The following is a 16,396-nucleotide window of genomic DNA, read 5'->3' as shown; positions in this document are numbered from 1 at the left end:
GTTCGCCTTGAACCCTAACGCGCCGCCCACCGTGAGGTTCGGGCATCGGACTGTTGCGCACGACGAAACCTTTTCGAAGAGAGGGAGCGTTTGTATCGTTGTACCATCTCGAAGGCATTGACTTCGGGCAACGGATTGTTGCCATCCGCTTCAACGATGATGACGAAAATCGATACGAAGGACTAACACCTTGCAGGCAAAGGCTACCGTCAACGGACTGTTGCTATCAGAGTAGCTGCTCCGAAGATGGATGGACGATGCGATGCGTATTGTATCACGAAGGCAGGAACTACGGGCAACGGATTGTTGCGCATGTGATAGTCGCTTCGCTGATGGAGAAGATGCCGAGTATTTCGATGGTATTAGTCGAAGTAGTTCCATCTCGAAGGCAATGACTTTAGGCGACGAAGTGTCGCTCATGACGTAGCCGCTTGACGATGATGACGAACTTGATGCGAAGAACGATACTTTCGAAGGCAAACGATTCAGGCAACGGACTGTTGCGCTCAGCGAAAGTGCTCCGAACAGAGTAGTTGTAGTAGTAGTCGTACCGGAGGTAATAATTGCGTCTGGCGCAATCACTTCGGCAATGATGGAATGATGATGAGCAGAAGCGTGGAATGAGTAACGCTATTGCATGCTTGTTGATGTTCAAGTGGTGGTGTCGATTTGTAGTGATGATGTGGCGGTCGTGCAGACGATCGTCGAAACTGCGTAGTCAATGTTCCAATTAAAATGCATGTCACTCGCGACGACTGAACGAACTACACTATCACTACGAGAACACTAGGATGCTTATTACGATCAAGCATCCTGTCTACAGCGCCAAACTGTTCCCGCGGATACGATCCGGTAGGGAATAATTACACGAGAGAGATGTGATCGAATTCACGATTTATTTCTAACTAACTTGATACATAGAATTTCGCCCTATATATAGTCCTCTACCCTATTGTACTTGCATAGAATATTCTCGATGTGCATTGTTGTATACAATAATGAGCTGTGTCTAAACTGTTATACAATTGACGGATTGAATATTCTCGAACTGTCAGACAATGACACAATGCAAGATAGATAAACAATAACAATGCAAATTGAATGTTTGTATATGGAATGATCTCGATGGTAAGTATAAATTTAATTGAATAATAATGCTATATCTAACCTATTCTATTTGTTTTTAGGTATTAGTACAATTGAATGGTATGCTTTCAGGTGAGTATATGGTTGTGGTGTGAAATTGTGGTGAATATGAAGTGTTTGTGGCCGGCAGCATGAGGTATGCTGCGTCCACTGGTGCGGTGCTTGGTTGAAGTACCCCGGTGGCTTGCTGCTGGCCTGAACATGCCTTTTTGCATCATCGGTTCGCCATTTTGACTCTAGCCTTACTTTTGAGAAGGGCCTAAGAAAAGAATCAAAAAATTATAACTTAGAAGCGGTTCGTCCGATCAGTTTTGTGTCTTCCGCAATGTTTTAGGTTATTGTTGGGACTATCTGGAAAAAAATACACTGTAAAAAAAATGTTGTAATTTTTTTATATTTCGAAAATAAAGCTTAAAAATCCATTTTCTCATAAATAGATTTTTTGATTTTTTTTTTAATTTTTTGTATATTAAAGTAGGCAAAAATGAAGTCTTTTGCACAGTGGGTTAAGATGGAAAATTATGGACAAAAAAGATATGATTTTTTAAATAGGTGAATTTTTGAAAAATATCATAATAAACTTTTTAAATGTTTTTCAACTCGATTTTATGAAAGTACGCAAAATTTACAACAAAAAAGGTGCAAGGGAAAATCAGGCTAACTTTTACCATTTTAAAGATACAGCGATTTTAATACAAAATTATGATATAATTTTCAATTTTCGGTCATTTTCGAATGTTTTTCGAGGCTCATAAGCCTAGAAATTTGTTCATTGTCTGAAAAAGAGGATAATTATTGACTAAAATGTTTGAAAAAATATTGATTTGGTAATTTTTCATGGTATGAGGCGAAATAAAATATGTGCCCTGTAAAATTTATTTATTTATTTTTTTAACGATACACAACTTCAACATTCAACATTGTGATATTTTGATATGTAATTATCAAGAAAATATGGAACAAAATGTTAAAAGTTAAAAATTAACAAAGCTCAAAAGCGAAAGGAGAAGCAACTAACACAAATTTCCTTTTCTTATGCAACTACAACAGAGTATGAACATATCAAGGAGCAGCTTAATGAACAATATGCGAAAGCAATAACTATTCAGGGAACACACAAATACCATTCATTTATTCCAGTTTCCGTAGATAAAATAGAAGTTAGGCAATTTTCAAACTGTAATGATAGTAAAAAAATGTAAACATTATGAAAAAGTAAGAAATCTGTATCAAAATAGGACGCTCCATCATTGTATAAGAACATGAAATAAAATGCCTTCAGGAAAAAAATATTCTTTATTTTATCAACTCGAAAAACATCCGAAAACAACCATAAGTTGTGAATTTTCATTAAATTTAATTTTAAAATCGCTGTATCTCGGAAACGGTAGCAATTAGCAAAATTTTCTCATACACCTTTTTTGTTGCAAGTTTTGCGTACTTTCATAAAATCGGGTCGAAAAGCATTCAACAAGTTTTTTTGGACCATATTGAAAAATCAACCTTTTTTTTTTTAAAAAAATCATAACATTTTTGTCCATTTTGACCTGCTGTGCAAAAGACTCCATTTTTTGTCTACTCTAAAATATAAAAATAAAAAAAAAATCAAAAAATCTATTTATGAGAAAATGGATTTTTAAGCTTTATTTTCGAAAAAAAAAATTACAACATGTTTTTAACAGTGTATATTTTTTCCAGATAGTTCCAATAATAACCTAAAACTTTACGGAAGACACCAAAACAATCAGACAAACAGTTTCTGACTTTTAATTTTTTGAAAATTGTTTAGGCCTTTTTATTTAGGCCTTTCTTAGAAGTAACGCCAGGGTAAAAATGGCGAACCGATGATGCAAATAGGCATTTTTGGGAATAAAGAAAGTATATGCCAAATTTCAGCCAAATCAATAATAATAAAGTAAACCAACATTCGAATTCAAATGGAACCGCTCATGAGGTTCATAAAAAGTAAAATAGATCAATATTACAACAGCCTGCGAAAGGAAACGAAATATGTTTAAACGCCCTATACCCCAAGCTTTAGCAAAAAGCTTCAAAAATCCTTATTGCACATATTATTGAGGCACCCCGAATTTATTGACAATCTGAAGACTTTTTTTTAATAGTAATGAAATTATTTGGATGTCCTAAGCATAGACTTTCGAAATTTAACAAGAATATAGGGAAGATATTTTATTGTTCAATCAAACCTTAAAAAATAATTCCACCGTGAAAGTGGTTTTCTGACAAGCATAACAACAATAACACAATTTTTACAATTATTACAGTAATTAAAACGCATAAGCAGTTTAAAAACATGATAGTTTGCTCATTTGATATTCCTTGTTATCGGCACAAAGGACTTGCGTCTTGCGCTCGTCAACACTCCAAGAATTTCTAGCATAAAGTGTATGCTATAGATTCATAAGTGTATGTATAGATTCATAAGTGTAAGTCAGGAGGAGTCAAACTAGGATATCCTAAATCAAATCATAGATCTCTTCTTTTTGACAGCAGATATCCATAGAATTTCCGTCGCAGAAACTGAAAAATTTGATTTGCAGTGAGACATAGAGCGCCGTCATATTAAGGCCAGTAACAGCCAAGACCTATTTCACGAATTTGCGGGCAGACATGTTTCGTACTGTTTGAAAAAAAGAACGACTCAATGATATTTTTTGGCGTGAATGCTGATCCAAACTGTTACTACTTGCTCTTGGAATGGCGTTTCTTGAATCTCGAATAGATTTTCTGTTCCTCAAACGTGGCATTTTTGCTTATTTATGAAGCCAGATGGTATCTGTTGACCACGATATATTCAAGGATATAAAAATGTTGAGTTAACACAACTGCAAGACCATTTTCAATTCAAAGAGTCACTATTTTGACAAGTTTTACGGTGTACAGTTATTCATGGTTAAAATTGTACTGTATTGACGTTTCCAAAACATGGCAAACCAAATCTATCGGTTCATAAATGTCAAAGTTATATTGTTAATACTTCTTCGAGTAACACCTAATTTAGCCAAAAAATCAGCTTGTTAAACACTATATTAGATATATCAGGTGTATGTTCAAGTTTTACTAACAGAATACTTTAATCCGGGATAACATTGAACACCCCATTGATCGCAATGACCCACCTCGTAAAAAGTTTGAATCAACATTTATCGATGAAATATTTTCAAGCCATGAATGGAGATTTTCTTAATTATATTCATGAGCTGATAAACATAAAGGTTTTTGCGAAAATTGAGTTGTGTTCATGTGTAAACATCTCAATTTTTGGAGACAATGGATGAAACGATCAAAGAATCATATCTCACGGTAGTTCTGAAAATGAAATGAGCAAAAGAAATGCGGCTGTTACTTAAAAAGACATCGCTGAAAATGATTCCGTTGTCAAAACATTCATAAATATGTTCAGTTAAGCATAGTTCACAAATTACAATTAAGAATGCAGAATTTCCTTAGGAAATTGCTTACGTTTAGGCCTATTCCACAATTCGAAGTGTTTTTAATTTTGAAATAACTCAAAAAATAAATGGCTTGTAAAAGTTTGGCCTTCATATTCGGCTTCAGGGACCATGATTTTAGTGAGTAGTGGCATTTTCAATATTACCGATTGATGATTGTTGTGGGTGATCAATGTTACCCCATATCAGCTGAATAAAAAAATCACATTTTCTCAACATGCTCAAATCTTTCAGAAAATATAATGCAGTATGTAGGTACAAGCGATGGGTAGCAGTACTGGTTTGAAAAATATAAAACATGCAACATTGTAATTTCTAAAATGTTTTTATTATGAAATATCTAAAAAACTGATCAATGTTACCCCGGATTACGGTACCATTATTTGTCACGTTATTTACTCTATTAACACTATTCTTATTTGAGGGCGTTCGGCATATCTTTCCTCAAAATAGAACGCTGGGCATTAACGGGTTAAGTATAAGGGATTTTGAGTTAAATGAGTGCCACACATATAGTTGGCCAGTGTGTATCCAAATCAGTTTTCCAACCAATAGCTCACAGTTTTATATCTTAAAAATGAATTCAACGAAAAGATATGCATACTGAATCTCATCGTTCTTGATTTCTGAAACTCATAGTACTGAAATCGCAGCCTCATTCTCCAGATATGAGTTTGTATAACAGGTGCCAAATAAATAGAAGGTTTTGACTCAGTTCAATAGTAGGTATGTTACCAACCAAGAAATTTACTGTTTGCCTGTCATAACCTCAAAGGTTAATGGTGTGATGGCCTTCACGTTAGTTATCATCCCAAAAATGCAGCATGGAATACAATCTATACTCCTCTCTTGCCATTGCATATCCAAGCGATGATAGCCTGACGTTTCTGGATGGCCATATTCAATTTCGGAAATAGACACAACGACGGCAACGAATTACGGATAGACTCGAAGTAGCATGATGAGAGTTTTCCTATCCCTCCAACTGGCAGCCAGACTGGGCAAAACATCGGTCCCTGGCTTTGGGTAATATCTATTTTATTCAAATTTCCTCATTTCTAAACATTAGTAGACCGGGAGACAGAATAGGACACGTCCGTCGATCGCAGGTACGATCACCGACAAACAGATGTAACACTTGACAAATTGCGTTCTCTATGGGTCAGCAGGCGGTATTGAGTAAACGTCAAAACTCGAACAAAAAGTATACGAGCGCTGTGGATGGTGGGTTGGCCACTTACCATACACGGAGCCACAAATCTACCCAGCTTTGACTGATTTTGACGCAATTCAGCCCTTCCATGGGATAACCCAAATTTGGATTAACTGACATATATCTAGCTATCATTAGGTAGTTTTCGTTTGACAACAGCGGAAATAGCAACTCAATACAAAAAATAAATCTACCCAGCATTAGCTCTCGAAGTCTCCGTAGTGGCTTAAAACAACTCAAAGTTGGGTAAACTCGAAAGAACCCAAATTTGGATTATTCCATTGAACTTCGACGCTGGGTCGTTTTTGACAACATTGTATTGCGAGATAAGCAAAACAACCCAACCATGGGTAAAAACTAAATGCAGTTTACCCAAATTTGAGTTAAAAGGACTTACATTTAAGGTAGTCTGATTTCTCCGTGTATATTCGAATCAACCGTTGAAAAGGTGGTCGATGGACAGTAATGAGAGTGTGACGTCTGTTTATCTGTAGTATGATGATGAGTTGGTATTTTTCGGACAGGACGGAAATTCCATCATTTCACTGGATATCCCAACTATAGCTAGGACGTGGAGCTGAAAGATATCTCGTAAATTATAAATTTCCCCAAAGGGGACATGTGAACCGTCAGAGCCCGCGCAATGACTTTGATGTGTGCAGAATGGTTTAGAGCGCGGACACAACTCAACGTCATTTCGTTATTGAATCCTAACTGGACTGACAGGAAGCATTGCTACAACTGCTGATGCTTTTCCACGGCTCAAATGTGTTCCAAATGTAATGAAATTGCGTCCGTCTGTGGCAGCATTTCGGCGGTCCCATTACGAGGGTTCACCATTTATCAACAGATTAGCAGCCGCCGCAACGCAAAACAGTATTGAGCTGGTCTTGTGTGAATGTGATCTCCCAGGACTTATGCCATTTCAGTGTTGCACTATAATATCCACTTGCTCTCGGTTAACGTCGAAAATGGACCTCACCCCTCCCCCCTGTCTTCAGGCGAACGTGCTTGTCAGCTTATCTGCATTATCAATTCACACCGAGTAGCAGGTGTAGTAGCAGCTTCACATTTCTGCATGGATCCTCCTCAAGGGAGACCAAAGAAATCCAGCAAACTGCACACTTATAGCCAAACAGATACAACACGTCTCCATGGGCGTAGCGTGGACTTCTGTCATGGATGCGAATGACTTTTCAAGTTATTACAAATATTTCATGCAAAATATTCGACAGCCTTCGCTGGCCCATAACGATAAAACTACAGAAATGTCATGTTACATCCCTCAAATTTGGACCCCAGGAATTTGAGCGGAATCCGTCAACTCTAAGAAGGGGATAAACAAGCTTGCATTAAAAAAATCTACCAAATATATGAAAAAAAAAAGTTTTCCAACCATGCATAGGGTAATTTGCCCATTATTGCGGTATTCCCTATTATTGCGGTATAAGAATTAAACGCTCATTGTTAATCGAAAACTCTATTTACCATGGATATTATTGATGATGATGAAAGTTTATAATATTCTCAAGCCGTACTAGATAAATGCTTTGAAAATTAAACGATTTTGATCGTTGGAAGAACAGTTTTAAATGATGCATCAAGAAAAGCCTATATTTTTAACCAGTCCCTCTATCTACGGACGGGTTTTCATAAGCGTGATTTTTTAAAGTTTAGAACCAAACCAATTATATGCAGTGGATATATCAGTTAAGTATGGATGTAGTTACATGATAGATATTGAATTTTGAATAAAAGTTCTATATTTTTGAGAAAAAGCATATACCGCAATAATAGGACAATGAAAATAGCTTCCTGCCTATTATTGCGGTATCTGTAAATCACATTCAAAAATTCGATATTTCTATAGTCATTTTGAATGTTATTGCTGGAAACATTAATTATATCATTAGATAACATTTTTGTGACATAATTTTGTGTCATTCATGCATTTACTTAGTTAAACAAAATATTTATGATTATCTTTACACTGTAGTTGCTCTTATTTACAAATATATTGCAAATAAACACAATGTTTTACCGAAAAATCAAATAAACAGATTGAAAATCGGAACACATGCCAAAAATGCGTTGAAAAACCAAGATACAAGATGATCGCAAGGAATCAATCTTTTAAAATTGCATTGAATTTGTGAAAACAAGTGAAAAATATGTTTAAAAGCGTCAAAGTTGTGGCTATGCTTAAGTCAAAAACATAATTTCTTATATTGTAGTGGTCTCAGATGGAAGAACCTTGTCTAATGTAAATAACATTGTCCAGCAACGACGAAAAAGGAGACAAAATTAGCAGAAAATCATTCGATTCTGTTGATTTGTTTTCGAATCGTGACATAAAGTAATGAATTAGTTTTTTTTATAGATACAGTGAAACCTCCATGAGTCGATATTAAAGGGACCATCGACTCATGGAAATATCGAGTCATGAAACAGCAATCCTTTGGAAAGCTGCTTATAGGGACCATCATAGTAACCATGAAAATTTGTTTTTAGTATGGTTCCATGAGTCGATATCGAGTCATGGAACATCGACTCATGGAGGTATCACTGTATGTCCAAAGTCACACAAAATTACAGTATCGTGCAATGTCATTAGCATAGAAGGAGCATATTCTCAATGCTAGAACATTGTGTGGCATTGAATGTATACTGAATGTAATAAAATCTATGATTTTTTGTATACCGCAATAATAGGACGGCACTACCGTAATAATAGGACGAAATACCGCAATAATAGGACAGAGGAAGTGCTTCAGATTTATGTTAAGATATGTATGTTTGATTCCAAAATTTACTTTTTTACTTCACTGTACTCCAGATAAAGGATAGTTTTAACACTTCACATTGCAAAATACTATAATATTTAGGTTTTGGACACTGAAATACTATTTAAATTTCAACACCGTGCTTAAGTCCTCCATAATAGGACGGATACCCTATGTGGCATTGTAATCGATGAATGTCTTTCATTACTGGCACAGATAACAGATTTTTGTGCTAGAACAAAAAGCTCCTGGAAACCTGTGTAGAGATTCAAACTTCAATACGTTGAAATCACTTACGCCACCACACTGCGTATTGCGTCAATCAGTGGTAAATATAAGTATCTTGAAATGTTTCATATTCACCACTGACATCATCATAGGAACTTGGTGACAACAGCGCCACCACAGTGTTGCTACTTGTGTTGTCATATAAAATGACCGTTTATTGTCTTACCGTTTTGATTCATATTACGGACAGCTTCAAATTCCGGACACTCTACTTTGTATGGGAAACATTTCACACGAAATGTTTCAATTTTCGCTGTTCAAAAGTTCACACTTACAAGGCTCGTTTTCACAAGCATTTTCCATAGATATCCATGAAAATTGATAATACCCAACTTCCTCTCTCTAGTGGATTAACGATTTCATTTGATGATTTGACTTTTCTATCCATGATTTGTTTCACCTGTCCGGAATTCGAATCGCAGTGTCCGGAATATGAGGCAAAAGTAGGGAAGCGTCCGGAATAAGAATCATGTAAATTCCACACATTTCTATTTATTTAAAATTATTCATGTTTCGGAATCAAAATCTTCACTCACCATTCGAAAGTTAAGGGACTTGAAGGTTCGATAACGCGGAGGAATCATACTTAGTGATTTATTTTACATACTTTTTTGTGAGTTATGCTTCACTGAGGCCTTAAGTGTCCGTAATATGAATCAAAACGGTACACAGTTTTGTAATCGAACTTGAACATCTGTTATCTGTGTTATTGGTAATAAGATTCTCCACTCAATAGAAAACACTGCAGCAAATTGGAAGTCTTTTCACTAAGAAACAAAAATGTTATACCTAGGGAATCTGAAATTCGGGTTTCCCTCTGCGGGACCAGATACATCTTTATGGTTCCTTGAACATTTCGTCAAAGAAATTCACTCTTAATACCTTTATTGATTTCTCTAGATATTCTTCAACCAATTCTGAAATTTCATTTTGAATTCCTCCAGGAATCATCTAAAGACTACTTCAAGCACTCTGTCAACATCTCCCGAACGCATCTCGAAAAAAGGTATTCAATGATTCTAAAAAAATCATCAATAAATATTATAGAGACCTTGCAGGTAGTTTCTTCTAGAATTTCAATGGTTATTATTGTCAAGATTCACAATAATTTTAGAATAAATTCTTACAGAAGTGTTGTAGAAATTGTCGAGTAATTCTCGAAAAGAGCATCGATGAATGAAAAACTACAATACCGTTGTTTCGACGATAGCTCAAGGGATTAGGGTTTTCTCCAAATTGATCTAAATTTCACTGAAAACGCATGAGATTAATTTTACGAATAAATTTATTTCAGGCAGCAGTCCACCTGTTCATTCATGTCTTTCGATAACTTTCCTCCTCATTTTTGACTGGATTGTACATTTCCTCTCCACACAAACTAACAAACTTTCGTTCTAGGCGCGCATACATTCTACAAAAAAAACTTTGCCATAAAGCCCATTATCCTGCGGCGCGTCAAAATGAAAAATTTCTATTGATGTTCAATGATGGCATCCAAAAAATCAGTCTGTTTGTAAATTACACAGCGTAACAAATGCTACATTTTTGTGTGTCTTATGGATCAAATTATATGTCTCTAGTAGATTTGAAGTCGCTGAATCTGATGCAGTTCTGAGAAATGTTTCAGCACATCACAATTTTAAGCTACATGTCGCGAATATATAAAACACTGGTTTCATCGATGTTTACACAAAATTTAAAGTACGATTTTCCAACCTTTTTTTGTCTACTTCATCAAGCATGCAAAATAGGACTTAAATTTTCCATTTAGATCTAATTGAGTTGAAATTGCAAGATGAAATTTACATTAAATCGAATTTTTCAACATGCTTGCAGTCTCCATACTAAATTCTTCGTTTCTCTTATATGGCAAAATACAATATTTTTCTGAACCACCAAAAAATAACTTGTGATCATCGACAGTATTATGAACTTTGTTGATAAGTATTGTTATGCACATGAAGTTTGAATTCTTTGGCAAATGAATCAAATAAATTGAAAAACAAGCTGGCCAACTAGCATGCAAGTTGACTGAAATAGTCCAATTTTGCATTTTCAACAGTCAACATCTTAAAAACTAGATGTTCGCAGCTTCGCTCACAACCCTGCGGTGGCATGACGACTCGATTTCTGGCTATAGCCTACACTGATAAAAAAGACATGGTAACGCTGACTATATCAAGGGTCAAATTAAAACAACATTACTACTTGATTTTTACAGAACACGCTTCATTTTTAGAACAACAAAACAGTGGTTATGACTATTATGTGTTGACAGCCAATCGGTATAGTAATACATACTATTCTTATGGTTGTAACAACAATGACGAGTAGTAACCTTTTACTGTCAACATTTGCTGGAAAAATAGAAAGACAAAATAATTTCATTTTGTTTTCTATCATATATTTGTCTATTCGCTCTATAATTTACATAAAAATAGCGGTATTTACAAGAGGATAGCGTTTGACACATCGTAATAATTCTAAAGGAGTTGATGTGAATACGACTCTCGGATCCTTCTTAATGGTGGTGAAGTAATCCTGAGAAAATTGACCAATCTGATGACCTTCCGACGCTTTCCTGTTTGGTCTCAATGTTCTGCGCTTGCAGCAATTCGAGCGCGTTGCCATCTCGTCACAAACCTCCGGAAATCCGTAGTCAGATTGATAGATGCATCCACAACTACATGCCAACACCCGGAAGCAAGCTTTTCGATTGTGCTGGTTATGTTTCGCAATATCTCGCTTAATTTTCTCTGCAAAAAGTTAATGATTGAGCAAGTAGGAATAAAAAACACAAATAATGCAACACTTACTTTAATTGCGGTTCCTTGCAAAGGTCTCTACGAAGATTTTTCAATTTTAATATCACCGAGGATTCTGGAGAGAATGCCAACGCAAAATAAACAATGTCAGAAATGAAAACCTGACGTAACTTTTGTGAATGGTTTAAATTATCATCAAAACATGGTATTATTGATTTGAAAATGGTAATCATAACGAGACATATTGGTAGTCATACCATATTTATAAATAGTAGGACTAAACATGCTACCGTAGATAGGAATACCACACACGCAAAAAAAACCGTTCCCTTATTCGTGAACAAACAGTCATGGGAAACGGAAAGCATTGCTTTTTCTGTTTCATGATTTAGTTCCCAAAAGCGTGATTCTTTGCGTTCCCTTTTCATGATCGTAACCACTAATCCTAGAACACAGCTCATGCCTGTTCTACTGGCATGCTTGCTTAGTAACGCTTTCAATACCATGACTCTGAAATCACGATATCTACACGCTAAAAAAGTTATAAGCTAGATAGCTTAAATACCATTCTAAAACCATATTCGGTCTATTCACTCATTGCGGTGCATTTTGGCGCATTAAGCTTGGCTAGCATAAACGGATTTTATATAAGATAATATTGTTTTGGGAATTATGCCATTTAATGCATAAAAGTTTAAAATCCATCACACGGGATATATATAATTAGCCATTTTTTAAAAACTATAAACAAAAGCAAAACAATATGTGATAAGGTGTTATTTTGTGCGTAACTCATCTATATATTTATTTTAATTTTATATTATTTATATATATATATATATATATATATATATATATATATATATATTTATATATATTATATATATATATATATATATTATATATATATATATATATAATATATATATATATATATATATATATATATATATATATATATTATATATATATATATATATATATATATATATATATATGTATATATATGTATATATATATATATATATATATATATATATATATATATATATATATATATATATAATATATATATATATATATATATATATATATATATATATATATATATATATATATATATATATATATATATATATATATATATATATATATATATATATATATATATATATATATATATATATATATATATATATATATATATATATATATATATATATATATATATATATATATATATATATATATATATATATATATATATATATATATATATATATCTATAGACAACTGCCTCTGTTGCTCATCGTCAATTCAGCTTCCAGCTTCGTTCAATATCAATATTGTCCATATTCTTGTCGCATTCGTTTCCGACTTGCTCACTACGAACCGGGTGGTGCTCTGCTACAAAATAAGTTGAATAAGTTTCATGTATTGATTACTTAACACATGCAACAAACGAACTTACCTCATAGCTGCTATTTTTCACCGCTTCCTGTGGCATCTTCTCTGGAATGGAAGTTCGAATGGATTTCCAGAGGATGGCTGGACACGATTCGCGAATATAATGGAATAAGGCGGTGGCTGGTGATCCATTGCGAAATATGATGTTTTACAGGAAATGGTTCACGTTCCTGCTTACTTCTAACAATTTTCACTTGAAAAACTGTACACGGTGAAAATGAAAAATACTATTTAGTATGGTCTTTAATATATCATTAATATTTTTCGCATTTATCCTTTACAATGCTTACAAATTATGCACCGGATTATTTTATTTTATACATTAAAATGCATATTAGTGTTTAATATTTCACTGAGCATATGTGTTGCCGGCACCTATTCTTGGGACTTTTCATTATAGTTTTCAATTTTGATGGGGAAACAAGCAACGGCGTGTGTTCCCTGAAAATTTTCGATTTCTAAGAAGGGTTTTGGTGAGAAAAAGCCGGTTCCAGAATTCATCGTAATTAATACATCATTTTCCTGTTTAGTGCTTGATCGCGTGCTCCTGGACCTTCAGGTATGTGCTGAGGATGCCACAAATCTACACGTCCTTACTCTGATTTTCTAAACTTTCATTGCAGGGGAGTTGCCACAAGACGGTTTTTTTTAAATACACAACAACAAGATCAAAACAAAGACGATATTACAGCAAGGAGGTAGTTCTCGAACATCTTTTATTAATTTTAAGATATTCAACTGTTTCAGTTTGATATCATGGCACGGCAGCAGAAAATATCGGTGACTTCGGGGAAAGCGGAACCACTCACTTGCAGAACCACTCAAATCAAAGCTGTCCGTCTTTGGCAACTTATTGAGAACTTTAAACGCGATCTGAACATTATGAACATTTAACTAAATGAGAAACAAGCGATAAATCACCTTATTTCTTTTTTCTTCGCTTTTGTTTACAACAATCAAATAAAAATGGCTAATTGTATTCGATGTATGGGATTTCAAAACTTTATGCAAAACATGTATAATTTCCAAAAAATCATTCTCCGATATAAAATTCGTTTATACTAGCCGAAGCTTAATGTGCTTAAATGCATTACAATGAGTGAATAGATCGAATATGGTTTTAGAATGGTATTTAGCTTATTTAGTATTTTATTTTCTTAGCGTGTACACGGTTAAAAAATATTATACTGGAACGATTAAAGGTCATACTAAAACCATATTCGGTCTATTCACTCATTGGAGTGAATATCTTAGCAATATGCCTTCAAAGTATAAACAGCTTTTAATAATCATAATGCTTATTACGATCATATTTTTTATGCAGCCGATACAGTTTTGTTTACCTCGAAATCAGAACCAGAATTATCAGAAAAATGCAACCAAAATCGAAGACAAATTGAGCAACAAAACCGTTATTCTGTTTATTTTATCCACATGTCTACCATAAATACAGCATATTATTCAATTGCATCACAATCAAGATCATCAATAACTCTTGCTATTCGATCCCAAAGTTGAACCGCAATGCCTCGTTTGGTCGCTCATAGTACATGCCCCTGCTTGGTCACTTCCCATTCTTCCGGCAGAGCTTCAGGATCTTTTCCAAAGCCGTAAAGTGTTCCGTTGTGTAATATTGTTGAAGTCTCGTTTGGTGTTCGCAGGCAGATTTGTCGAACGAGGTTGAATCGGGTGCTGTGCAGACAAAATCTCCTGAAAAAGTTCAACCATAAAAGTTTTTGGTATTCGATCGGAAAACATATCATCGAACTTACCTTAGATCTGGTTGTTATACAGATTTTATATTCGGTTGATTTCTCGCGCGCTCTTTTCTTCACATATTAACAGATGTTTCTCACTTTCAGATCCGCGGCCATTATGGAACTAGCAAAATTTGCACTGAGCAGCACAAATGCACAGGAAATAATAATTCCTAAATATGAGTGGCTTAGTATAAATTTATATCATTTGCAAATATTAAACACCTCAAATGAATTGCAAGCAATAAATCGCAATCTAATTAGTATTTTTTATTTTCACCGTGTAGACTATCACAAAAAATTGGGATTAAACATCACTTGCTATTTATAGAAGTACGCGAAGTAATTTTCAGCCGAACGAAAAGAGATTCTATTTTGGATATGTACTAAGAGTAGCGTGTATCTTTTCATAAGCACAACAAAAATTAAATCATGAATATGCATAATGAAGTATAAAATAAAATATTTCGATGAATTATTTTTAGAATTCTCAATGATAAAAAGCGGATTATATTAGAAAAATAATATATCAAATACTAACAAGTATTTTCGATTTTCTCCGTGTAGAACCCATAACATCATATTCGCGATGTGGTTCCTGATTATGTGAACTCTGTTCATGCGCGCTGTCAAAAATGATAACGCATGCGCAAAACCAAGCATACGGTAGTCAGCAAAGAACTCAATGTGAGTCTGTAATGTTCGCTTTCCTACGAAAGTTTAATTGGCATGTGATACCGTTTTTTGTGATTATAACCATTTTTTAATTATTTATGTTGCTGTAAATGTGGTACAAATTATTTGAGAGCTGTTTACTGCTGGATATTTACTCCCCCCATAATCCAGAGCATAGCTTACAACGGGACTGATTTCAGCTACATTCGCTCTGCCGTCTGCTCTCTGCTGTAACTAAAACAAATTAAATATGCAGGCTGCTAAATATACGCAGCGCAGGATATTTAGGTTTGAAAATTGAAATTCTCTTTAGAAAAGGGGCAATAATGAGGGATCTTTTAACACTTATTTATGATGAAAATCACGGTTTTTGAAACACCATTATGAACGTGTTCCTGTTCCGAGATCAGTGTTCTAGAAAACCAGAACAAAAATCACGGATCGCAAGCGTTACGAATGTTTTATGGAACATAGTTCCTGAATCCGTGATTTTTATTCATGGTGTATATTCGTAAAGCGAAAAACAGCTTGTTCTGGGTTTCGTGACTGAATGTTCTCTTTTTTCGGAACGGTTTATTTTGCGTGCAGTATTATTTTCAGTGTACGTACCCCTAGCACCCCTAGGCGAAGCATAGCTGTCAATTGAGTATGTTGGGTAAAAAGGATGGAGGCATGTAAACATAAACAAAAACAATATCAAGGTGAAAAATTTAAAACGCATCAATACCACCATTGTGAATAAATCGAGAGGGACTCGCGATAAGGGCCTATCTGACAAATCAATAACAATGAGAAAATAATCAATGAAATTCTCATGTGCAATTTTTAA

At 34.5% G+C, this 16,396-nt stretch overlaps 1 long non-coding RNA gene across 1 annotated transcript; it reads right to left on the bottom strand.

The window, feature by feature from the left end:
- Nucleotides 1-14,531: 14,531 nt before the first annotated feature.
- LOC110674402 lies at nt 14,532-15,148 on the bottom strand. Its single transcript, XR_002498830.1, has 2 exons — nt 14,908-15,148; nt 14,532-14,845 (listed from the first exon to the last, which is right to left on the bottom strand). It is a non-coding gene; the product is annotated as an uncharacterized LOC110674402 (long non-coding RNA).
- Nucleotides 15,149-16,396: the final 1,248 nt, after the last annotated feature.

The sequence above is a fragment of the Aedes aegypti genome, chromosome 1, assembly GCF_002204515.2.
Source record: "Aedes aegypti strain LVP_AGWG chromosome 1, AaegL5.0 Primary Assembly, whole genome shotgun sequence".
Taxonomy (NCBI): domain Eukaryota; kingdom Metazoa; phylum Arthropoda; class Insecta; order Diptera; family Culicidae; genus Aedes; species Aedes aegypti.
The sequence above is the reverse complement of the archived record's forward strand: the minus strand, read 5'-3'. Positions and strand labels throughout refer to the sequence as shown.